The 22336-nt window shown below is 35.1% G+C and overlaps 1 long non-coding RNA gene across 1 annotated transcript in view; it reads right to left on the reverse strand.

Annotated features, from left to right (window-relative positions):
• Window positions 1-22336, reverse strand: part of LOC131514965 (uncharacterized) — a 305085-nt gene that overhangs the window by 124571 nt on the left and 158178 nt on the right. Inside the window, exons 2-3 of the long non-coding RNA XR_009263365.1 lie at window positions 18284-18405; window positions 17179-17310 (exon numbers count right to left, since the gene is read on the reverse strand). This is a non-coding gene — a long non-coding RNA (uncharacterized LOC131514965). The remainder of the gene's footprint in view (window positions 1-17178; window positions 17311-18283; window positions 18406-22336) is intronic.

Here is a 22336-nt window from a genome sequence, read left to right on the forward strand (position 1 = left end):
GATATGGGTAGCATAAAAGTAAAAGGATGGAAAGAAAAAAAAAGACACACTATGAAAAAAATACTCAAAAGAAAATTGTAGTGATTATATTAATATTAGAATGAAATAGATTTTAAGACACAAAGATATTACCAACAACAAAGACATTACTTAATTATAAGATTAATGATCATTTTTTAAAAACTTAATCTTTATTTGTTTTTGAGAGAGAGCAAGCATGTGTGCGGGGAGGAGGGGCAGAGAGGGAGACAGAGGATCTGAAGTGGGCTCTGTGCTGACAGTAGAAAGCCAAAGCAGTGCTCAGACTCATGAACAGTGAGATCATGACCTGAGCCGAAGTCAGACACTTAACTGACTGAACCATCCAGGCACCCCAATAATAATTTTTGATAAAAGGATTAATAAGACAGCAATCCCAAATGTATACTCACCATATACGTGAGGCAAAACTGATAGAAATAAAATGAGGAAAGGAAAAATTCATAATTATTATTGAGAACATGAACACCTCTCTCTTGGTAATTGATAGAATCACTAAGCGGAAAATCAGATAAGAATATAAAATAACACCATCAAACAATGGGACTTGGTTGGCATGGATAGAATTCTTCTCCAATATAAACCATATCTGGGGTTATAAGACAATAGATTTAAAGGAATGAAATCATAATAGTTTACTATATGACCATAATGGGATGAAATGAATTCAATCAGAAATCAAAACAGAAAGAAAATGTCCTTTTAGCAGAAACTTAAAATAACACAATTCTAAATAATCCATATCATGGACTAAGATCTATCTTCTCAAAATTTATATGTTGAAGACCTAACCCCCAATACATCAGAATGTGATGGTATTCAGAAAGAGAGATTTTTAAAAAAATAATTAGGTTAAAATGGGGTCAATTAGGGTGAACCCTAATCCAATCTGACTGGTATTCCTATAAAAGGAGACTGGGATACAGAGAGAGATACCTGAGATTCCCTTGCACAAAGGGACAACCATATGAATAGGCAGCAAGAGGGTGGCCACCTGTGAGCCAAGAACAGAATCCTTAGGAAAACCAACCCAACTTGTCACCTGGATATTGGGCTTCCAGACTCCAAAAGAGTGAGAAGATAAATTTCTATTGTTTAAGCTCTCCAGTCTGTGGTGCTTTTTATGGCAGCCCTAATAAACTGAATCAATCTGAGTTAGAGAGCAAGTCTTAAGAGAAATCTTAAAAATAGGTTAAATTGAATGAAAATGAAAATGCAACATTATTTGTAAGATTCAGGTAAGTGGGTACTTAAAGGAAAATATATATGCTGATGTTTATGTTAGAATAGAACAAAGATCTCAAAATAATAACCCGTGCCTATTTTAAGAAATTAGGAAAATAAGATCAAATACATCCAAGCAAACAGAAGGAAGAAAATAATTAAACAGAAATCAATAAAATTTAAAATGAAGAAGAAGGAGGAGGAGGAGGAGGAGAGGAGGAGGAGAAGGGGGAGAAAAAAGGAAGAAGAAGACAACAACAACAACATAACAACAACAACAACAAAAGTCTTTGAAACCAAAAATAGTTTGTCTGAAACAATTGATAATATTGGTAAACTCTAGCAACACTGACAAAGAAAAGAGTGGAGACACTAATGACCAATATCAGGAACAGAATGAGGAAACAGAACCACAGACCCTAACAGAGACTAAAGGTATAATAGGGCAATGCCATGAAACATATTTACTTATAAATTCAACATAACCTTCAAACCACCTTTGTTCTCGCATATTAAAACACCGAACTTTAAAACTATGATATTTGCTATAGGTTTCATTCAGCTGCTTTGGAACACCAAGTGTAAAGTCTAACACATTTTTCTCTCTGAAGCTATGTGTCTTCTCCTCAAGGGGAACTCGGAAGCAATAAATTCTGAAAACTCAGTGGGGTAGACATGAGTTGTATCGATGGGGAATTCTAGAGGGGAGAAAAAGGAAAACTACTTAATCATCTAATTGTCATTGTACGAGTTTAACACTTTCCTCCCGCATCTAGGAGCAGAGGGGCCGATCACCTCCTTAACTTGGCTAATTCAATTGTAGATGTAAAAGCATACCTTCTTTTCTTTCTCTCCTGAAACATGAGCAGACAGATATGTGTAATTTTCACAAAACTTTTACACTAGTTTGTCAGGTGACCTCCTTTGTGATATAGTTGGTTCAATGAGAGTGGTTGCAATGATTTCTAGAGCCCATTCATTCACCACTCACTCTCTCTATCTTATACTCCTCAATCCATCACACCTGGGACAAATGCATTTTTCTTTTTTCAAGGTTTTAGGAAAAGTTTAAGACTGGGGACCTATACTAAAAATGTGTATGTCTCTTTCTCCTCTGCATTTCAGAATGTGAAAAAGACCATAAAGGTTATATTTTTTACATATAGTCTCCTAAATTAGGCTAGAGGCTTGAGAAATCAGAAGAGAATCTTTTGCAGCTCCCGAGAGAATTTTTTTACTCTCACTGTCCAATTTTTAATGCAATAGTATTTAATAACCTGCCATTTTTCTTAACAGAATGGCTTACTATGGGTCAAACATGATGAGGATTGCGATGTTGGGCATTTAAAATAGTACCGAAGGGGCACCTGGGTAGCTCAGTCGGTGAAGCCTCTGACTCTTGATTTCGGCTCAGGTCATCATCATCTCACGGAGATAGAATCCCACATACAGCTCTGCACCGACAACACAGAGCCTGCTTGGGATACTCTCTCTCCCTGTCTCTCTGCCCCTCTGATGCTTGCGTGCTCTCTGTCTCTAAAAATAAATGAAACTAAAACTTAAAAAAAATAGTACTGAAGACAAGATCATTTGAAACATATTCCACTGAGTAGATGCCTGCCATTACAGCTTCTAGGATACAGAAGTGTAGTATTTTTGCAAATCAGAACATTAGGAATTTAAATGTCAATTTTAGCTCTAAAAACTTTTATTTCCTTGATAATATACAGATAATCAAATGGGAAACAATGGTCTTTGCATTCTTCTCATATTCTCAAAAGTCCTCCTGCAAATATTATCCAAATAACAAGAATGCTCTCATAAGTGTGCTGTTATGTACAAATATTCAAAATATTTGAGTCCTTGTAAATCTGAAAATAATAGTTATGCAGAAAAGCTTTCGTTGAGTCAGTATTTTCTTTCTTAATCATTAGCAATACCAACATTTTTCATATAATACCCGTGCAGCCAGAAAGCAAATAAAGAGTTATGGATGTAAGTCTCTATTGAATACAACATGGACTAAAAGGTATCATGTGATTAGTATATATACATAAACCATAGATCAAAGTATTTGTTGATTTTTTTTGGAATATAGTAGTTTCTAAGGTAAAGTGGTTCCATAAAGCCATCATCACAGGACAAGCTTTTTTTCTTCTTTGTATGTTCCCCTTTACTATGACGCTATGGTCGTCAAAAATGCCATGAAAAGCAGTCCCAGAAATGGAAGAGATGCCCTGTATTCTGAAATCTGGCTGAGATATTTCCTGGTTCATCTTTGAATATTCCAGTCACTTGATATTCTTAGAATTTACACTTGGTTCTGTGACACTATTTCCAGGTACATAACAGAAAGAATTCTAACTACAACAACAAAAGAAAAAACAAGAATGGTTGATATAATTTTAGGTGCCACTAACCATAAAGTCAACTTGAAGCTATAAATATCTTTTACAAACTACATTTTGCACATACCATTGCTTTTCTGACTCCTAAGCAAATATTTTTCAAAGGAAAGGGAAGATTGCAACATCATTCATTTTCAGGGAAGTCATTCAGTAACCAAGTCTTGTGACCTATTCTCATCAGAGTGAAAACAAATAAGAACAGAAACAGAATAATGAACATTATTTTCATGCAGGAAATAATGCAGGAATTGTTTTTCATGCAGCAATCTTAATTATATGTATTCTAGTAATTGATACCATCTGGCCTTGTCAATACTAACGCTCTTCCTAACTCTTAGACTCATCATTACATGTCAGCTAAATTTAGGATACCTACCCTGGACTACTTTTTCCACTCATTATCTGACATACAGATCGTGTATCATCAGCTCATTTAAAAGCTGGATGCTGTTGAAAATCAGGATATTTTTTGTAAAAATATAAGTATGTATCTATGTATATATACATCTATGTCTGTAAAAATTTGCCATGAAGCAGATTAAAATTTTAAGTATTAAAGTTTTAAATGTCTCTAAGATTAAATTTTAAATTAAAATATTTTTCCAAGATAGCATATAATCTAAAGATCTCTTGCAAGCTTATTTTTCTGTATAAAAAAATTAATCAAACAAGGATTACTTATTAACCCTTTCAGACTCTACCCTAGTTGCTGAAAAATGAAAACATAAATAAACGCATATAAAATTAATGAATAAAAATTTGAACAAGACTGTGGCTTTCCCACCAGACAGCTCATATTTTAGGTAGACAAGACGTTAAAAGGACAACTTTAAATGAAATAGAGTAGGCGTTATGTTAAAGACATTATCCAGGAGCTGAAGACACAAATACCTGGGAATGATTATTCCTACCTAGACCCTCCATTAAAGGCTTTCTTCAGAAAAACATGTGGGGAGACTGAGCCAACATGGGAGAATTGGTAGTTAATCACGCGAAGAATTAGATATTGTTTGAAGACACAAGTAGCAATATTAACAAAGGCATAATGTATTAGTTTCCTATTGCTGTTATAACAAATTAGTGCCGGCTTATTGTGTTAAAACAATACCAGTTTATTTTATTTAAAGTTCAAAAGCTCTGAAAGTCAGAAATTAGAAAGTCATAAATTAGGGGCACCTGGATGGCTCAGTTGCTTAAGTGTCCAACTCTTGATTTTGACTCAGGTCATGATTTCATGGTTGATGGAATTGAACCCTGTGTCAGGCTCTGTGCAGAGCCTGCTTGGGTTTCTCTCTTTCCTTCTCTCTCTGTCCTCCTTGCTCATGCTGACTCGTGTGCGCACACTCTCTGTCTCTCTCTCTCTCTCTCTCAAAAATAAATAAATAAACATTAAAAAAAGAGGTCATAAATTAGTTGCTCTGAGCTAAAGTCAAGGTGGTGTCAGGGCTGGTTCCTCCTGGAAGCTCTGAGAGAAGAGTTCAATGCCTTGACATTTTCAGTTTTTAGTGGACATTTGCATTCCTTGGCTCGTGGTCACTTCCTCTATTTTGAAAAAGCACCGCTCCAACTTCTACTTCCACTATCCTGTCATTCCATTAGCTTTTTCTTTATCTGAATTTTCCTGCATCATTATGATTATATCAGGCCACCCATCATTCCAGGATAATCTCTCCATCTCAAGACCCTTAACTTAACCACATCTGAAAAGTCCCCTTGACAATAGGGTCCCATTTACAACTTCCTGGGATTGGGGTACAGACATATTTGGGAGTCATTATTTAGCCTACCCCCTATAGTTTTGTCAGGTTTAGACACACAGGGAATTCCAGATTACTAGAAAGATGACAGTTTGGAACATAGTTTGATGAATCAGAAGAAGTAGTGAAAGACTAGATGAGTTTTTCTCAAAATAAGAGTCAGTAACCACTACAAGTTCAAAGATACATGTCATTGAATCGGGGGGAGGAGCACAGCATAGGAGACATGAGAATCCTACAGAAGATGCCTTTTTAAAGAATATCTTCACTTTCATAAGGGACTAGAACACAACATATGCACAGTGTGGATTGATAACTGAGCTATACAATCATATAGTCATATATTGAATCTCAATGACTCTTAGGTTCACATGTTTGGTTTTATGGTATACTTCTAACTAAGAAGATTCAATTGGGCTTAAAATATAAATGATGTTCCTGCCAGATGGGAGCTAAATTATATCATGAGTAGCTGAACAAAGGAACTCTCACATAGAGAAATATGTTTGGAGGGTTGAGTCATCACATGGCATACAGGCTATGTAACAACATGGGCTTACAGAGCTCAACATCAGTGTTATTCTGCTTATTTAGTTCTGTTTGCTTACTGTGAGAACTACTTCAGTTAAAAAAATTAATTTGCCACATTAAATTACTATGATTATTTTGAATTGCTTTAATTTTGCCCATTTGTTTTTGGCAAAGTTACATAAAGGATAAATAAGAATATCATATACTGATTCGTGGTCGTATCTTTCAATAATGCCATAGTAAAGTGTAGTCTCTATTTGGCTTTCATGAGATTTTTTTTTTCTTTCAAAAGTGATTTCTTAAGTTCGAAGAAATTTAGAAGGTTAAATGTTTATATCAGAAAAAAAAAAAGACCTCAAAACAATAGCCTAGGTTTCCATTTTAAGAAACTAGGGAAAAGAAATCAAAATATACCCAAACAGAAGGAAGGAAATATAGAATAAAATAGGAATTAAGAAAATAAAATCCAAAACCTGACAGGTGTTTATTCAGCCCTGTCGCTTATAATCTCTAAGACCTTGGGCAAGGTACTTAACCTCTTCATGCTTCAATTTCCCCATCTGCAAAACAGAGCGAATAATAGCACCTACGTCACGGGGCTATTATAAGAATTAAGAGAAAAGTTCTGTGAAACTTAAGAAACTTAGAAATGAAAAGTGATTAGAACAATTCTTGGCACGTAATATGCTAGATCAAATCAGGGTTACATATAGCCCAGTTTGCCCAGGGTATTCTCAGTTTAGAATTTATTATGATTTTTTTTATTTAATAATAAAATAGTTGTATTAATAATTGCCTCAAAGGAAGCTACTTCTGCCATGGCCTTATCTAGGACTCTGAAAGACGCGTTCACTTTTACATGTGGAAGAACACCAGTGATCCATGTCTGTTTCGTTTTCAGTGAGGAGCATCTAACATTTTCCCCCTCAACAACATATGGTGTGCTCTCTGGTAAAGCAAAGTATTAGACAATGCTGCATCTCTACGCTGCTTGGGATACCAGTTAGGTATATTGTGGTCCATAACAAATCTTATCAGATATAGTAAAATGCGAGTTGTAGAGCTCAATAGAAACCTTAAAATTATAAGCTACAGGTAATAAGATATGTGTGGGAAGTAAAGACTGAGCCATGTTCTCTTAAAATATTAAAGTGTAGAATAAACCCCTTGCTATCACGGTATTGCCACAAATACAGATTGCAAAATTCTTAACAAGATATTAGCAAGGCAAATGCAAGCATTGCATAGAAAATAATAATATATTGTGCTGACGCCTTACAAATTTGGTTTAACGATTTAAAAATAAATTAATATATTATATCATTTAATGATTATCTTAATAGATGCAGAAAAATATTTGTCAAAATCAACATCCAATCGTAATAAATCAGTTATCAGCTTAACAATAGAGGGAAATTCCTTAATGTTGCAAAGTTATTTACAAAAATACATGTATTTGTAATGTAAAAGCACTGAAACATTCAGAAACTGCACCAAGTGGTTAGATCTCATCATTCTTTTTTTTTTTTAATTTTTTTTTTCAACGTTTTTTATTTATTTTTGGGACAGAGAGAGACAGAGCATGAACGGGGGTGGGGCAGAGAGAGAGGGAGACACAGAATCGGAAGCAGGCTCCAGGCTCCGAGCCATCGGCCCAGAGCCTGACGCGGGGCTCGAACTCACGGACCGCGAGATCGTGACCTGGCTGAAGTCGGACGCTTAACCGACTGCGCCACCCAGGCGCCCCAAGATCTCATCATTCTAATGAGTTACTATGTTAGATCCTATATTAGTGGCCAGAAACTAATGTCAAGAAAAACAAAAATAAAATAGAATAAAGTAATTATGGTAAGATCTCATTCTCTATGAAGGAAAAACTAAAGAAATTACTGATAAGTTATCGTACAGAATTGGAACATTTTAGCGAATTTTTCAAAGCCCTGGGATATAAAGTCAAAGTGCACAAACCATCTTCATTCATACACACTTGTCTCAATCAGGTGGAAAACAAAATTGTTAAAACAATATATAATGGGATGAAAAGGTGTAGCTCTCATTTCCACCATAAGTTATTTATACATCCAAATCAATTTCATTTAAAGTCCCCACAGAATTACTTGACTTGTTTGTGTTTTGCGTTATTTTTATGTATGAAACTTAAGAGGATGAGTCTATATTGATACAGAAGAATAGCCAAACACGCCTGAGGAAGAAAAATAACCAGAGGCAGGTGGGGTAGAATTTGTCCTACCAGTTGTCAGGATTTATTATAAAGCTATTATGAATAACACAAGGTAGTATTGACACAGGTAGAAATATCAAACACACGAACAGAGGTATACATATGTGGACATTTGATTTCTAATAGTATTTCACTAGAAAAGAATAGACTTTTCAACAAATCCTACTGGCACAATTCGGTTATCTATATGGAGAAAATATAAAATTGATTCCCTGACTGACACCATATACATATTAATGAATGAAAGATAAAAATAATAATATTGTAGATGACAATTTAGGATGATATCTTTATGACCTTAAATAGAATATAATTCGTTAAACCTAAACTCACTGATAATTTCAACTACATTTGGTTTCAACCACCACAGAGTGAACAGAGAAGCCCCAAACTAGGAGAAAATATACGCGACACACAGAAGTGAGCCGTACCAGAATGAATGAATAGCACACATAAATCAGGTGAAAAGACACAATCTGATAAAAAGGAGAAAATGTATGAACAAGTACTTCACATAATAGGAATTCCAAAGGACCAAGAAACATGTGGGAAGATTTCCAATTTGATTTTTAATCAGGAACATGCAAATTCATCGTGTGATTCACCGTTTTATGCCTGCTAGACTGGCAAACCTGAAGAGTCTGGCAATATCAAGTGTTGGTGAGGATATGAAGCAATGGAAGCCTTTAGGAACAGCTGTCGTAAATGGGGATCAGTGGGCCACTTTGAGAAAAGAATTCATTATCAGATGGGACATTTGTGGATGTTCATAGTCTACAATCCAACAATGCCACTCCCGTACAGGGGCACCAGGACCCTAGTGGAAGAACATCCTCAGTAACACTCAGAATGGCAAATATTGGAATGCAATAAAAATGCTCATCAATATTACAATGAGAAACATATTAGGCTAAAGTAATAGAATAGAAAAAATAGATACGCATGCATGCAATTATGTAGATGAATATTGGGAGCAGAATGATTAAGGAAAAAAGCCAACTGTGGCAGAACACGCCTTCACAATTCCCTTCTATGCAGGAAAGAATTCAAAAACATTAAGCAGCGTTTTGCTTCGAATACACATTTTGTGGTTACAGTATGCGAAAAATAGAAGGAAATGTTGAAAATATGGTTCTGGTTACTGAGAAAGAAAGGATGAGACGGGTAAGGATACGTGGAACTACAGTGGTGAGGCTCTCATTTTTCTCTTTAACATTGACCTCACTACCATGTCGATAGGTGTTCATCCCGTCAGTATTTTTTTATACCCTACAGCACATACTTTAAACTATTACTCTGAATATACTCACTATTTCATAAATAGGAAAAAAGTATTCCGGGGGCGCCTAGGTGGCTCAGTCGGTTAAGTGTCGGACTTCCCCATGTCAGGTCATGATCTCATGGGTTCGTGGGTTCGAGCCTGGTCCGGCTCTGTGCTGACAGCTGGGAGCCTGGAGCCTGCTTTGGATTCTGTGTCTCCCTCTCTCCCCTTCCCCCACTTGTGCTCTGTCTCTTCTCAAAAATAGATATTAAAAAATTAAAAATAAAAGTATTCCTAACATCTATTTTAAGCTTTAAAAGAAAATAGTATATCTTTCAATAAGCTGCCATTGAGATGCAAATTTTTGTAATTTCTTGTCTGTTCAGGTTTCTTGGATGTGTGAATCTCGTTTGACTTTCACATACCCCTGATGGAGCTCAGAGCATATCTACGGCATTGTGTTTATTTTAACAGTGTCAAACAATTAAAAAAAAATTCTTCACAGACAGTGTTGTTCTTTTATTTAGTAATTTATTCATCTGTCAAGTATGTACTATTTTAAGTCTCTTCTGTATGTTAAGCATGAGGAAGGCTATTACCCTCTCACTGTTTACAATTTTAGCAGCAAAGATAAGACTAGTCTAAAGACAGCTCTTTTGCAAAGCAGTAAGAGAGGAGAGCTGCCCAAGGAGCAAAAATGCAGGTGCTTTAAGAAATGAAAGGTGGAAGAATGATTTCTGGGTAATCCTGCAGTTGTTTCAATACTATAGCTGCCGGGGGAACTTCATATGCAAATTTCTAAGGTTGGAATCAAGAACTTGGAAGAAAATCTCAGGAAAGAAATTGGAATGTCATAATAAGGAAATGAGTGCAAGCGAGACTTCCTTTAAACAACAGCTGTCAGATTCTCTCTGGTGAAGCAAAATACTGCCTGAGACAGATGGGGTGGCGACCATCATCTTATGTGTACTTAGATTTAAATAGGCAATCTGACCCTATCTAACTATGCAGGCTTCAGGAGTGTGTTGTCAGGTCAGGCACACGACATGCTACATACTGTACCTACAGGGATAAGGTGGCAAAGTTGTGTGTACTTGTGCTGTGTTTGTGTGGTAAGTAAAAGTATGGAAGTATGTACAAATATGGAATGGGAATGGGGATCCCTTCACAATAAGTAAATAAAACAGAAAGCAAGGAGTATTCAACACTAAGCTAAAAAATATTCTACTGGTCTAGTCTCTTCCTTGGGGAGGTCAAGCATTACCCCAACTTTAAGAATCATGCTCAAGTAGGGGCACATGGGTGGTTGAGTCAATTGAGCGTCCAACTTCGGGTCCAGTCATGATCTTGCTGTTTGTGGGTTTGAGCCCTGTGATGGGCTCTGGGTTGACATCTCAGAGCCTGGAGCCTGCTTCAGATTCCCTGTCTCCCTCTCTTTCTTTCTGCCCCTCCCCCACTTGTGCTCTCCCTCTCTCTGAAAAATAAATAAACATTTTTTTAAAGAATCATGACTAAGTAATTGATTCCTTTATGTAGGCATCAAATCCTAAACATTTGTCTGATCTTTAGACCTTCATTTCAAATTCCTTGCTGGACATCTGCACATGGTTTCCCAATAAACATTTCACACTCGATATGTGCAAACCGATTCTTCATCTGGCCATCTATTTGGCTCCCGCTCATCTTTTTAAAATTAATGTTTATGTCACTTTCTCAATTCTTCATCCTTATAACCTACAAAGATATCTGCAGTAACTACTTTTCACTCACCACTCAGGGACAATTGCTAAATTAAGTGGTTTGTCTCTATAAAATCTTCATTCATCTCATCCTTGGCATTTTCATTGACATTGCATGGATCTGTGTACTCATGATTTTTATCAATGGATGTACAGTTTCCCATTTTTCTATTCCTTCTATTCTTCCCACCCAATCTCCTTTACAATACCTCACAATATTTTGTCTAAAAAGCAAACACAACTATATTTTACTCCTGCAGAAAATCCTACAATAACAGTTTTTTGTTCTCAAGGTAAAGACCCTATCCTTCCTCTTACACTCAAGGCCATCCAAATATGGCCCACTCTACATTTCCTTTGTCAGGTTTTCTTTTCTCTAGTCCAACTGGTCAATTTGGTAGTATGAAAAATAGTCAATATTTGCCTCCTCTGATTCTGTGCATGTTCCTTCTACATGGAATCCCCTCACTCCATATTTATCTATCAAAGTTCTATCAGGCCTCAAGTCTACCAGATAGAAAGGGCTTTTAGCTTGCTCAACCATAACTTCTCTGTCCCTTAATATTTTTTGTATGTCTTGTTAGCCACTTAGTTATTCATGGTCTTCCAAATTATTTACTTATCTTCTTCTTGTGCTAAATTTTAAGCTACTTGTACTCAGAAACTTTGTCATTAATACCATAAAAATCATGACAGAACCTACATATATCGAGTAAAAACTGAAACACAGCAGCTGAAAAGACAAATAAGACAGTCCTACAGGCACGTGTGCCATCACTATATGTATCATCTCAGCAGAAGGCAGAGTATAGGTATAGGTACACTATTTTGCTTACTTTAAGTTGATAGTATCAGTGAGGCCGTGAACTTCTCTTTTAGAGTAGGATTAAATTTCTGTAAATATTTCTCCCCCAAAATTTTGATATTTCTTGATTATTTAAAATATTTCTCTGTCCCTCTGTCTCTCTCTTCCCTGACACATACTCGTGTATATCTCTATTGTTATTAGGTATAATGTCCAATATCACACATATAGCATGATCCTGAGAGAAAAGTGCATTAATAGCTCACCTATGTGCCTTAATTAAAGAAGTAAAATTATTATCTAACAACAGATATTGAATTTGAGGGACGGGACCCAGAAGAGGTTCCCAGTCAACAGCACTAAGTCATGTGACTTGCCTATTTCACTCCCAATGATGTCGCCTGTCCGGTCTACTGAGTTTCCTTTAATCTCTTGCAGAGAGAAGAAACTATTGTTTATTCTGTTTTTCCCTGTTATTCCTGAAATGAGCATACACATATGTTAAAAACATTTATGGACTGGGACACCTGGGTAGCTAAGTCAGTTAAGGCGTCTAACTCTTGATTTTAGCTCAGGTAATGGTCCCAAGGTGGGGCAACTGCGCCTTGCATTGGGTTCCAGGCTAAGCGTGGAGCCTGCAAAAAAACAAAACAAAACAAAAACAAAACAAAACAAAAACAAACAAAGCAAAGCAAAACAAATTTATGGACTTTTAATGCTACTAATTATGAAAAATGAGAGACAACAGGTAACAAAAAAAAATCAAATATTGGTCTACATTGAAAAGCAAAAATAATTAGGAATCTCTTTCCCAGGGGCTTTTCAATTTTATTAGTCTGCGGGCTTTTTCATATTGAAAAAATACAAAACTAAATGCTCTTTAATTCCAAGTGTTATTAAAATTTTATTATATTACTTAAATATATATAAATAAAACTTATTTTACTTATAGCTTGAAACATGATTAAACCACATTTTCAAATAAAATATTAAAACTTCCCACCAAACCAATAAAATTCAAATTAACAAAATTAATTTAATATGGAATATATTTTAAGATATTAAAAAACGTAATTACCAATGGATTTAAAAGTATAAAATGGCATGTTTTCACTTTTCGCATTTTTATGTTGAACATGCTGCAACATTATTTGAGTTAAAATTGTACCATTGCTGGGTTTTTTTGCCTTTAAAAAAAACTAATAATCTTAACTATCAGGGAATTATTCTGGAGATTCAGTTAATCCAATCATGCTCATAAAATACAATAAAAATAATTTGAAGTGTGAAGTCCTTTATTACATATTTAGTGTCATAATTACTTGTATAAAAATAAAATCTAACAACACATCTGCTCATGTAATGATTATGATATCAACTGCTACGGGTTCTGTTGAGTTCTAAAGAGTTTAAAGTCTGTGTGCCATTTGATGACTTAATTTCCCCACTACTCTTCCTTATGTAAGTGATTGTAAAATCTTTATTTATACAGCTTGCCATGAGGTAATTTGTCTTTTCCTTGGGGCCAATGAAAATGTAAACTCCAGAATTGCAATAAAGTAGCAGAACATGGTCATAAGTTGACCATACACACGGTCTGTGATATGCTTACATATATTTCAAGATTGCCAAAACAAGAGCAGAAAATTCACAAATATTCATAAATTGAGCAAGTAAATCTCTAGAAATAATAAGTGTAGTAATTCCTTCCTTCAGAACCACTCCTTGGCATTTCCTCATTCTCTTAGTCTTATTTGTATAAATATATTTATACATTTAAATTTATGTATGTGTAAAATGCTAAGCCATTTAAGATTTCTCCAGATTCAAATGTTATTTATAGCACAAGGTAGATCCAAATTAAAATGAGAACTTTTCTGTTTTACACAGGAAGTCACTACTTAGGTAATTTCCTAATAGTGACACAGTCCAAAGTGAGCTGAATATATCTTAAATATTTGAAGGAAATATTGATTTGGGGAAGAAAAATGAAACACGAGACTTGTGGAAGAGATGGATCCATCTGTTGGTTAATTGACAAATAATTAATTCAGCCAGTAAAGGATGATAGAATATCTATCATACAACAATTCTGAAGCAATTTTGTCACCATATAGCTTTATCTACTTTGATTTCAGTTCTCTGGAAATGTTACCACAAAAAGTAAGCAAGTAGGGCTCTACATTCTATAATTCTATTTGTTATATTTGCATTGTTTTCCTCTCTTTTCAATAAACTTCACAGTCTTTAAATATATGTGTATGTATACATAATCATGTATAAAATATATTTCATTTCTGTTCAAACTATATCATGATATATGAGCCTATGATTCTCCTATTGTTTGCAATATATTAAGTTTGGTATTATAGTATATTTTACACATTTTCCAGACAAAAATAAAATGTAATGCATTATTATATATAATGGAAATTCTCAGGTTCTGAGGTCACAAGAGGAAGAAGTGTCTGAAATAAGGAACAGAGAAACAATCCCAAAATTCATAGCCAAGTAAAAGAACAGAAATGTAATAAAGTTAAAGGGAAAGTAAACTCTTATTATTCTTATCAGGTAATTCCTGCAAGCAAAACATTTTTAAATTAGCAATGTAAAAGGATGGCCACAATTCAGATCATTCTCTCCAAAACATGTTTAATTCAGGCTCTTGGAGTTCCTTTGTTTCAAGAAAATGAGCTTCTGATTTAATAATTGGGGGAAAAAATGGTATTAACTATATTTTCAGTGTAACTCCACACTCATAAAGCAAAAGGCATTAAAAGTAGGACTTTAGTAGAATTAGTTAATATCTAATGAAAACATAAAAGCAACCCATTTATTCAGTTCTGAAATGTAATCAATTTTTAGATGATAAGAACAAATTTCATCTTGGAGACCCGACAATTTAGTGAAATACGTACCTACTTACTTGAGTTGTTTTGTTTTGTTTTGTTTTGTTCCTGATAAAATAACATGAAAAAGAAAACACATCTTTGGTATAGTTAAAAAGAACACCACAGACTCAAAATGGCGCCACTTAGGTTAAGGTCCCAAGTCAGTAAACCAAGACTTAATACCTAAACTAACTGCAGTTTCAAACCCCTAGAAATGTAACCTTTAGTCAGCTCAACATGGGAATTTCCTTGTCAGCAGTAGGAAATTTACTGAGAAATCCCTTCTGCTCCCTTTAGGAAGGTGACCTGCCTAAAACAATGGATTATTTGCTGATGTATTTTTTCTACTCCCTTTCTGCCTTTAAAAACCGTAGCCCTTTGGAGCTCCCCTCTACTTGTTAGATGGCATGCTGCCAGATTCATGAATCAATTAATAAAGTCAATTAGATCTTTTAAAATTTACTCAGTTGAATTTTTATTATTTAACAGTATTTACAAACTTTGTTACTAACACATGGCTGACCTTACAGTATAGATTAAGTTCTTTACCAAATGGCTTCTTAAAAGCAAGCTCTTTTTAGATTATGTTGCAAGTCTCTCATTGGGCAGTGGGGCCGAGAGAAAGGACCGTTCTGTATAATAGGAAATCAATCTGTTTTACTGAAGTTTCATTCTCCAGATGAGTATGTTTGTTGATGTTCTCTTTGTGACCACCATTTATACCTTGCTGCTCTTGATACAGCCTTTTAAGGTCTAGGCTATTACCTTAAAATTTGCCTGCCGTCCTTCCTCAGTTATCCATTTTTCTTGATTTTCTTTACTGAAAAAAAATTTTTTCAGTATTTATTGACTGAAAATATCTCTCAGAGTTAAATATGGCCTATAAGATTAATGGCATAGGTGAATTCACAGGCATGTGGCATATATAATGTCAAATGTGAAAACCATTTTCACAGATTACATGAAACTTTAAGAAAAAAATAAGTGAGTATTCAATTCAATCCATTGTTATAAAAATGGGATTATTCTCTCCCCTTTACTCCAAGGCAACATTACTTCAAGTACACAACTCGATTTCAAGACATTTGCCAACTTTGCAAACTGTGCAACAGTCAGTAGTATTTCCCTCCCCTAAACTGACTATGCGTAGGCCTCAAGGACATAATGTAGACAGTTAAATGTATTGTTATAAAAGAGGAGGATTTAGCAATTTCCCAATAAATGTAATCAGGTAGTGAAATCAAGCTATATAACTCATACTAATATCTGCTTTATTTTATTTTTTAATTTTTTTTAATGTTTATTTATTTAGAAAGACAAACATAGAGAACAGGACAGGGGCAGAGAGAGAAAGAGAGAGAGAGTCCCATTCAGACTCTATACCATCAGCACAGAGCCTGATGGCAGGCTTGAACCCACGAACCATGAAATCATGACCTGGGCCGAAATCAAGAGTCGGCTGCTTAACTGACTGAGCCACCCAGGAGCCCCTCTGCTTTATTTTAGATTGAGTAAGTTATGTCGTTTGGCCATCTGCTTTGGTAAAATTAAACAGATAATAATAATCTCCTCTGTTTTTTTCAAACTGTGAAAACCATAGTCCAAATAAAATGAATCAACACACTGAACGTTAAAATAAGGTTTATGTCCTGTCGTCAGTCAGCAACTCAGGGCATCAATCAATTTTTGACAAACATATGTATTATAAGAATGTTTATTTTCCTACCTAGTTCAAGAGCAACAGGCTCTGTCCCCAGGAGTCCATTTTACTATTAATAATTAAACAGACTTACATAAGCTATTAAAACTACAAATAATTACAGTTGATTATGCCTTCTTTTACCCAAAAACAGGTTCAGTCACTGCAAGCCAACATATTGAAATAAGCTAATTATCTTTTTTCTTTTCTTTCTTTTTTTTTTTTTTTTGCAATGATGAATTTTGCATCTCTATGACCCAAATCACCTTACTGTACAGATCATTGTTGTTAACAGATCAAAGGATTTTTTTAAAGGCAATTTTAGCAATGCTTGCAGCACCTACTAAGTTTGGTAGTAACTAATCATATTCTAGTTTGAAAGATAAGCAATGCCACTTGTAGAGCTAAAAGAGACTATCTGCTAACCTCTGTAAGAAACATAACTGCCTCGTTTCATTTAGTCAACTCTTCAGCACTCTGCATCATCCTGCCTAAATATGAGGCCTGGAGCACTTTTTGAAAAAAAATATATAAACCCAACACAACATTTTAATGCTTACTGAACTCAGCCAGTCTAAGTACCTTTGTGAGTCCAAGAAGCTGGTGAGCTCCAGCTGCCGTTATTTCCAGCACCAGGTCCTGGGGCACTGGCATCCTCCAAGGGAACAGATGTCGAAAGGGGATGAGCAGTTGAAGACAAACCATTTTACTTCTCTGTTAAAAAAACAAACAAACAAACAAGCAAAAACTGAAGAGTTTCCATTTTAAATATTACCCCTGTCCTTTTGTATTTATTTTTAAAATTTATTTATTTATGTTTTGAGAGAGAGAGAGAGAGTGAGAAGTGAAGGGGCAGAGAGAGAGGGAGAGACCCCTAAAGCAGGCTCTGCACTACCAGCATGGAGCCTGATGCAGGGCTGGAAACTTAAGGGCTGAACCTTAAGATCATGACCTTGAGCTGAAAACAAGAGTCGGGTGGTTAACTAACTGAGCCACCCAGGCACCTGAATACTTCCCCTATATTTTTAGAATGATGAGTCTTTTTACTCCTATCATTGAATTAATTTCCAGAATGGAATTTCTTTGAGGAGCAGTCATTGTGAAAATCATTAGTAAAACAAATTTATATCATCAGAAGTTTAACAACTAAGGAAAATGAGGTACGTGTCCCTTCTCAAACTTGAGTTCAAGATTGTTTGGTTGACTGGATAATTTGAGCTTTAAAATATCTGATACTCCGAAAAGTTAGATCAATATCCAAATTTGCTTTACATTTCTAATAACATATTGAATCAAATGTAGTTTTTGTTGGTTACCAGCTGAGTAACTATGGTTAAATTATGTGTCTTGAGTCTCAGTTTTATGATCTGTAAAATAGGGCTCAAAATACTCCTTACTTGAAAAAGATGTTGTAAAGATGAAATACAACTACACGAGAAAATGTTATATAGAGTGCCTAGCATCTAGCCCATGCTAGGTAAACTGTAGGATATTACAAAACAATTTCTATTTAACCTACATTTTCAAAAATCATAGCAGGAGCTATCATTAAGATAAGATTTGCTTTCTATTTAAAAACTTAAAAAAAATAAATGTCACCACTCAGCTGGGACAGCCAACCAAAGAGGAAGAGAGAGAGAGAGACAGAGACAAAACAAGTAAGTCAAACAGGTGTGACAAATCCTACCAATATACTTTGCTCCAGACTGGTGGCCACTTGGAAGTCTGAGTCCAACACTTTATTTCACAAAGAGTTTTTAAAATGTGCACGACCAATAGATTTTCCAACCACTTCAGTTTGCACACAACCTATTTACAAAAGGCCAGAGAGAAAAGAGTTAGAAGTAGTCTTTTATTAAAGCTAAAAATAGCAACTAATAAAATATTAACCAGAACAAATCTGTACTAAATGCAAACAGTAATCTTTCAGTAACACAGGCAGCTTTCCATGAAAAGGGAAGTCAAGCAGAAAAGGAAAATTCATGAAAATCAACAATATGTACTCCCAAGATCCTCTATAACAACATATTATAAGTTGGCAGAAATTTTCCTTTTCCATATTGTAAATTCATTCTATCTTGAGTTCATGTATGCAGTTTAACAATAAGTTGAAAGCCAAATGTCTTATGAAGAAGTTATTTTCCTTCCTTTTTAAGACAAATATTGCATTTTGAGAATTTTTAAGGTCTTTTTTGTTGTTGTTAAGATATATAACATATAAGATGATGTATGAAATTAAAGCTAGTCTCTCCTTTGTGCTTGTTACAAACTAGGCCTTTTATCTATATCATCTTTAATTCTCCTAACTCAATAAAACAGTTACTTTTTTAATCATTTATTTTAATACATCACAGCTGAGTAACCTAAGGCTCAGGAAAACCCTACCTCAAAACATGTTAAAAAATAAAATACACAGGATGAGGACATAATATTTATAACAATAAAATATACACTGATTTCAATATGCGTGCCTGTTTTCACTCAAGAAATGTAAGTTTTCTTGTTTGCTTTTGTCCATCATTGGTCAAAACAAAAACATTACAAGTCTTTATAAATCTGGGTAATGATAGAGTAACTTTTCTAAATAATTGCAAAAAAAGAAAAAACCACACAAAACCCATGAAATTGGTCTTCTGATATTTTCTGAAGAATGTTAATTACTTCATAATAATTTCACTGTATCTTATTTATATAATAATATACTCTTTATGGATTACACATTGCCCAAAAAGAAGAAAATCATAATGACTCCAAATTCAATAACCAGCCACATTATCAATTTTCTATATCAAAAATGTTTCATAATGTTTTGTAATCTGATCTTTAAAAATTAACAATGTGTCATGTACATTTTCTATGTCAGTATGTATTCTAAATGAATAGTTTTCACATTTTAGAGGTAAAATTCTTTCTTCAAAGAAATCTGAAGGAGAACTGTAATGGATATAACCAGGGAGGGGCGCCTGGGTGGCTCAGTGGGTTAAGTGTCCAACTTCGGCTCAGGTCATGATCTCACGGTTAGTGGGATCTAGCCCCATATTGGGGTCTGTGCTGACAGCTCAGAGCCTGGAGCCTGCTTCAGATGTCTGTGTCTCCCTCTCTCTCTGTCCCTCCCCCACTCATGCTTTGTCTCTCTGTCTCTGTCTCTCTCTCTCAAAAACAAATAAACATTGAAAAAAACTTAAAAAAACAAACAAAAAAAAGATGTCACCATGGATATACACCTGATCTCACTGAAAGGAAGAAGAGAAGCAATTTGCCTAACTTTGCTGCTACTCATTGGCACCTCCCTCCCCACCATGGCAATCTGAGGATCCTCAGTGGACTTGGGCTTCCATGGAGACTTCTTTGAAAACTTTCCTTCTGCATCATTTTGTTTAATGATAAATTACGATTCCATCCGAATGGATTTCCTTAAATAATGTTAACACACCAAAACCATTAGGGGGACTCAGGAAAATAAAAATGGTAATGAAAATCATTATTATAACAGAGAAAAATAACTCATGTTTATTCATGACTTAAATAATCAATTAATGACTAAAGCATTCCTATACAATAAGCATGAAGAGATTGTGGGGTAGAAGCATTGTAATTCCTGAGAGGAAGGAAAAAGCCTTACATGTTGCCTGGAGGAACTTTCTGGACCTTAAAACAGGAAGGGGAAAGTCAAGCAAAGCACAGTGGTTTCACTGAGTTGAGAAGACAGTAACTGAAGTTTCAGAATGCTGTTATAGCTGGAATTTATGGACCAGAGTAGGAAACTAGACAGAGAAAAAGTTCTAGAAATCTGCAGACAGATCTTTTGCTACAAACCTAACCTCCACATGCCCAGGCAGGCTACATCAGGCTGAACTAGAAACAACTATTAGAGGTCTGCAAGCTGAGCAGTTCCTAGAGACAATAGGTGGCTGAGAGATATTTGAGATTACCCGCCAAAGTGAAGATATCTTGTTGAACACCCAGCTTCCAGTAAAGGACCTACCAGAAAAAAACTTCACTTGTCTCATATGGCTACTCTAGACTCACCAGCACAAAACTTAAAAACAAGGGTCAAAAGAACAAAGTTGATTCTTAATGTAACTTCTGCCTGCCTAAATAAACTTCAACACTCATTAAGTTAGAGAACAGAATCCAGATGCTAAGCAATGTAAACATCAGTATTTTTTTTTTTGTTTAGAATCTAACCAAAAAATAACTAAACATGCAAAGAAGCAGGGAAATGTGACCAATAAATAGGAGATAATAAATCTCAGTAATGTAAGAGACAATGGGATTAGCATTCAAGGACTTTAAATTATACAATTTTGACTTCTTTTCATGTTTATTTATTTTGAGAAAGAGACAGAGCACAAGCGGGGATGGGCAGAGAGAGACACAGAATCCGAAGCAGGCTCCAGGCTCTGAGCTATCAGCACAGAGCAGGACACGGACCCGAATCCACGAACTGTGAGATCATGACCTGAACTGAAGTCAGAGGCTTAACTGACTGAGCCATCTGGGAGCCCCAATACAATTTTGAAAAAAGATGCACAAAGTTCGATACAGTTTAATATATGATTTCTTTTTTTTTTAATTTTTTAAATGTTTTTATTTATTTTTGAGACAGAGAGAGACAGAGCATTAGCAGGGGAGGGGCAGAGAGATGGGGAGACACAGATCCGAAGCAGGCTTCAGGCTCTGAGCTGTCAGCACAGAGCCTGATGAGGGGCTCAAACTCACGGAGTGTGAGATCATGATCTGAGCGGAAGTCGGACGCTCAACCAACTGAGCCACCCGGGGGCCCCTATGATTTCAAGATTTACTATGGTGACAGTGTTAATCAATACAGTATAATTGTCATAAGGATAGATAAGTAGAATAATGCAACAGAGCAAAGGATTCAGAAATATGCTCCCATAGAATAGTCAATTGATTTTTAAAGGCAGGTGTTGAAATAAGTCATTAAAGAAAGGCTGGCCTTTCAACAAATGGTGATAGAAGAAATGGATTTCTTTTTGGTGAAAGAATGAAGTTTGACCCTTAAAGGATAACATACCCCAAATTAACTCAAAATATAGAAACTAAAACTTATAGACAAAACAAAAGCAAATCTTGAGATATACCTCCTTGAGGTATCTTCTTTAAACAGGACACTGATAACATAAACAATAAAGAACAAACTGATAAATTGGATTTCACTAAAAGCAAACATTTCTGTTCTTTGAAGGACGCAATTAATTAAATAAAACGGCAAGTCTGAGACGATGATTAAATATAAAAATATATATTTAACAAAAGTCTTATATTGAAATATATATGAAGAATATTTAGAATTTAATGGGAAGATAGCAAATAAACCATTTATTTAAAAATATGCAAAATAGTGAAGAGACATCTTATGAAGTAAGATAAATGAACAGCCAACGTGCATATGTAATGGGACGTATAAAGTAAAAACTAAATGAGGTATAACACACACTTACTAAATTAAAGAAAATTTAACAGACTCAGTAAATATGTGGAGCAACTCAAACTTCCGAAAGTTGCTAGCCAAAGGGTAAAATGGTGTGACCATTTGGAAAACGTTTTGGTATTTTCTTATAAAACTGAACACGCACATACTATACATTCAACAAATCTACCTGTAAGCACTTACCCAATAGGCTTTTTAAAGATAGGATTACAAAAACACTTGTATACCAATGGTCACAGTGACTTTATTCACAATAGCCCCAAACTAGAAACTACCCAAATATTC

This window comes from Neofelis nebulosa, chromosome 6, assembly GCF_028018385.1.
Source record: "Neofelis nebulosa isolate mNeoNeb1 chromosome 6, mNeoNeb1.pri, whole genome shotgun sequence".
Lineage (NCBI taxonomy): Eukaryota > Metazoa > Chordata > Mammalia > Carnivora > Felidae > Neofelis > Neofelis nebulosa.